This window comes from Mandrillus leucophaeus, unplaced genomic scaffold, assembly GCF_000951045.1.
Source record: "Mandrillus leucophaeus isolate KB7577 unplaced genomic scaffold, Mleu.le_1.0 Scaffold168, whole genome shotgun sequence".
NCBI lineage: Eukaryota > Metazoa > Chordata > Mammalia > Primates > Cercopithecidae > Mandrillus > Mandrillus leucophaeus.
In genome coordinates this window covers 7551-12545 of record NW_012101676.1, presented here as the reverse complement: position 1 = coordinate 12545, position 4995 = coordinate 7551, and the positions used below count along the sequence as shown (strand labels likewise).

At 39.3% G+C, this 4995-nt stretch overlaps 1 pseudogene across 1 annotated transcript in view; it reads left to right on the top strand.

The window, feature by feature from the left end:
• LOC105537035 overlaps positions 1 to 2506 on the top strand; it is a 10163-nt pseudogene extending 7657 nt beyond the window's left edge. Inside the window, exon 2 of the transcript XR_001005660.1 lies at positions 2101 to 2506. The product of XR_001005660.1 is annotated as a 60S ribosomal protein L23a pseudogene (transcript). The remainder of the gene's footprint in view (positions 1 to 2100) is intronic.
• Positions 2507 to 4995: the final 2489 nt, after the last annotated feature.

Sequence of the window (4995 nt, the reverse complement as noted above, 5' to 3'; positions counted from 1 at the left end):
TTACACAATTGGCTATTAGTTTAAAACTTTCTTAATTAGGTAAGGGGAATAGAACAACGAAAGAAAAGGAAGTTGCCAGGGATAGTTAAGGAAGCATCTCCATATAAGGAATGGCATACACTATGGGCTGGGGCTTGTCTAGTTCTGTCCAGACATGCCGGAGCAAGCTAGGACAACTGATTTGGAACACACCTACACACACACACATACATAAAAATAGTGGATAGCAATCTTATAGTAAGAAATTGTGACTTTTTACAATCTTTGAAGAACTTTCCCATTTCTCACAGTGCTTTGTAAGCATTGTCTCCATAAAAGTCAGCCTTACTTACTTAAAATTGCTGGTCGTAACTGATCTTAGGTACACTTCCAAAATATGATATTCCAGTAAAAACCTTGATAATATAACCAAATTTTCCAATTATGTCCTGTTATAAGGTGAACAGATTCTTACTGGACTTTTGGTAATACCTGTATCATCATGAAAATAAGAGTATTCAGTAAGAATTTCAAAATTCTGGAGAGATTAGGCAGGGGAAAAAAGATAAATGCTTCATTTCTGTTTACAAAAGTATAACCTACAAAATTGTTTTAAGTTACAGTTAGATTAAGAGAAAGAGATTTCTTAAATTCAGAAACTAGAACATTAAAGAACCAGCAATGCTCTAAAAAGCTATAAAATTATAATCAATTTTCATCAGTTCATTCAGTGCCATGTAATCAGTTCCAGTCTTGCTGGATCTTGGGTTAGCAGTCTCATGAACCCACCAATTTCTCCACCAGGCTTCTGGAGATCTTCACTGAGTCAAGTATATGGTCTTAAAGTTATTTAAGCAATATCATCAGAAGTCTTTAACCAGAGTACTTGTCATACTCTTTTCCATGAGTCTCAGAGGGAGTCCTGTATCGGAGATGAACATTCTGACCTGTAGCTGATCGCAGGAGCTTTCAAGAAAGCATCAGGGGGAAAAAATATCTAAATGACAAAGATTATGAAATGGCTGTGATTATACCACAATTGAAAAGGATATTCGATTTTTTCTGTGGCATACAACATTTATTTATTTATTTAGAAATGGAGTCTCGCTCTGTCACCCAGGCTGGAGTACAGTGTTGCGATCTCGGCTCACTGCAAGCTCCTCCTCCCGGGTTCACGCCATTCTCCTGCCTCAGCCTCTGGAGTAGCTGTGATTACAGGTGCCTGCCACCACGCCCAGCTAATTTTTAGTATTTTTAGTAGAGAAGGGGTTTCACCGTGTCAGTCAGGATGGTCTTGATCTCCTGACCTTGTGATCCACCCGCCTCGGCCTCCCAAAGTGCTGGGATTACAGGCATGAGCCACTGCACCCGGCACAACATTTAAAATAATAATTGGAATTATGAGTCATAACTCTATACTGGCACATAGCATGGATAAGGAGGACATTGACAAATTTCCAGGAATTTTATATAATTTCTGAAAACGTAACATTTTACCCATACAAATATAACACAGGGAAGGTTAGATATCCGTTTTTATTTGTATCTTTTGTATGGTTTTCCTTATAAAAAATGCATCCTACTTTACTTGCGAAACATGCCCTACTTTTCTTGCATGCTTTGCATAGAGTCGTTTCTAGTTATTCTATTACTTCTAGTAGTTTTATTTACACATATTGATTATAATTTTAATACTTAGTAATCTTTTATTTTCCAGAGAAAACTAGGAAGTAAACAGTTATAAACTGTCATATATTAGTATTCTATAGTAGGTTAGAAAATGTATGAGTATACCATCTCCCAACATCTACAGGGATGTGTTTCCTCATAGTACAATTTCTCATTGTGGCAGACAAAACCATGTTTATTAAAGGGCCAAAATATCTTTAGTCTTTCTGTAAAAATAAGAAGCCAAAAGTATATAAACTTGAATTATTTATGTTCAGTAATCAATGTTTTAGTATTGTATCTTATTTATAAATGGTCTAGATATTTAATGCAAATATTTTACTTAGCTTAACTTTACGGTTAAAAATTACCAAAAGTATTTTGGAAGCTACTATTAAGCAGGTTTACAGTAAACAAATTATTTTTGAAATAATGTTTTTCGCTTTTCACAAGATGGCACCAAAAGTGAAGAAGGAAGCTCCTACCCCTCCTAAAGCCAAAGCCGAAGCGAAGGCTTTAAAGGCCAAGAAGGCAGTGTTGAAAGGTGTCCACAGCAACACACAGAAAAGAAGATCCGCATGTCACTCACCTTGAGGTGGCCCAAGACACTGCGACTCCGGAGGCAGCCCAAATATCCTCGGAAGAGCACCCCCAGGAGAAACAAGCTTGACCACTACGCTAGCATCAAGTTTCTGCTGACCACTGAGTCGGCCATGAAGAAGATAGAAGAAAACAACATGCTTGTGTTCATTGTGGATGTTAAAGCCAACAAGCACCAGATCAAACAGGCTGTGAAGAAGCTCTGGGACATGGATGTGGCCACAGTCAACATCCTGATTTGACCTGATAAAGAGAAGAAGGCTGTCTCTTATACACATCTAGATGTGTATAAGAGACAGATACTGAGCCATGCTACGCTTTCCTAGTTCTCCAACTTGGAGACAGGCTATCGTGGAACTTCTCAGCCTCCATAATTATGTGAACCAATTCCCCTAATGAGTCTTCTCTCATCTATCTATCTACATATATCACATTGATTCTGCCTTTCTGGAGAACCCTGACTAATGTGATTACAATAATACAAAATTCACTAGTTTATACAGAAGACTTGGATTTTGTCTCTGCCCCATTTTATATTTGTATTATAACTGTGTTTCTGGAAAATGGAACACATTTTTATCTTCTTCATATGAGGGCTAAAGCTTTTTTATCGCTAATACTTTTGGAGATTTGTAACAGTTTCTTTTGTTTTGACATACAATCTTACGGAGGCAGAGAAATAATTTTTTTCTGTTTTATTTTTCAGCCCCAGGTGTTTGCTTTTGCAGATTCTTGAGCATGTTGAGAGCCTCCAAGGCATGGAGCAGGGTGCCTAAAGTTTCAGTGATTATAAGGAGTTGAGAGACTCAAATGGGAAAGGAAAGGTCTAAAAGGAGGCAATTTGGAAGATAAAAATTTTCTCAAAGGAGCCATTAAAGTTCTAAATAATTCTTATTCTTAGTAAAGTCATGCAAACAGGAAAGGAAGCAGACAGAATTAGTTCCATAACGGTGGAACACATAGTCAGCAGAGGTTTGAGAAGGGAGAATTTATTCAACTTTGAAGTTCCCATGAAAGGAGCAAGATCAAGATCGCAGAGACACCATGAAACAGAAAGCCAGGAATAACTTCCAACCCAAGAGGAGAACAGAGAGGCCTCAAAACCAAAGCTAGGATAAGAAACTTGTAGCCCAAGAGTTACCTTCCAGACAAAGAAGCCTGAGATTCCAACCCAGCTTCACAGAGGACTCACTCAAAATGTTACTAAAACTGTAGGCTTTTCAATGACTTAGCCATGCATGCAAAAGGCATTCCCTAAGGTGGCACAGAAGATGGAGCCCCCATATCCAAAGATAGCTAAGGAGAAAGAAAGACCCCTGTTGGCAGAGCCAGTAGGCAAAGGCAACAGAAAAGGAGACAAAAATCCTAATGGGATGAGATCCTTTCAGATTTAGGCTTATACAAACTCCTGAGAATTGGCAGGTTGACAGCGATAAATGGGGTACCAACATTTCTACTCACTGGGTTACAAGTTCTTCAGCATCCAAAATGATTAACAAAATGACAATTTCTAGGGCTTTTGTGGGAGAGTATGGAAGGTCTTTTTGAACGTTTTAATGCTGTCAACGGAAGAATGATGACATTCATAAATTTGGAAAGGAGACATTTCTTTATTTTTATGTTTTTTTTTTTTTGAGATGGAGTTTCACTCTTATTGCCCAGGCTGGAGTGCAATGGTGTGATCTTGGCTCACTGCAACCTCCACCTTCTGGGTTCAAGCGATTCTCCTGCCTCATCCTCCCAATTAGCTGGGATTACAGATGCCCACCACCAAGCCTGGCTAATTTTTTATATTTTTAGTAGAGACAGGGTTTCATCATGTTGGCCAGGCTGGTCTCAAACTCCTGACCTCAGTTGATCCACCCGCCTTGGCCTCCAAAAGTGCTGGGATTACAGGCATGAGCCACCACACCCAGTGAGAGATTTATTCCCTATAAAGGGTTGCAGCCTGCAGGATTCTCCTTCTGACAGGCTGGGAAGCATAGCCTCCAGCCAAAAGCCTGAAACAGATGCTTCAAGGGCGATGTAAAGGAAATAGTAATTTATGCTGAGTGGAATTGGCAAAAACATATATTTAATAAACTCTAGGAGGAGTCATGAATATTTATGAGAGGAGAAATGCATGCTTGTGCAATTGAGTTTCTTGTTTCTTCATGGGTCCCATGTACAAAAGATGGCAGTGTTAGCACGATCCCAGGGTAGAGTTTTCAGCCCTCTGACATTAAAAGGTGAAGCAGAGGACATGAAAACTCACTCTGTGCATCCTCTGTACGCAGGCCAGAAACTCTCCGTCATGGGTGGTCTCTTATCAGGCAAGAAAGGAGAGGTTGATATCAGTGGTGGAGCCTTTGAAAGGGCTGGTTTCTGTTTAATCCTTAGGGAAGAAAGCCTCATCATGGTTAGCAAATGAGGGGGTGTAACGAGGTGTATCTGACCCGCATCATCCCATCCTGGCCAAGCTGAGAACTCAATTTTGAAAGTTACTCTGGGGTTCCCTCAGCCAAGAATTGGTCTGTTCAGTCAGTTGGGAGCTTAGGATTTCATTTTCATTTATCAATGCTAATGGGAAAGAGTACACTGTCTTCATGGCAGCTGAATTTGCAGGAAACTCTTTGGATGGAGTTAATGGCAGCCGTATTTTTTCTGGGCCCTCTGCTTTAATTGGATAAAGTAAGTTCTGGTAAGATTTCTTCCTTTATCTTCAGTATCTCAAATGTTTTCATTTAAATAATCTTTATAAGAACTCTT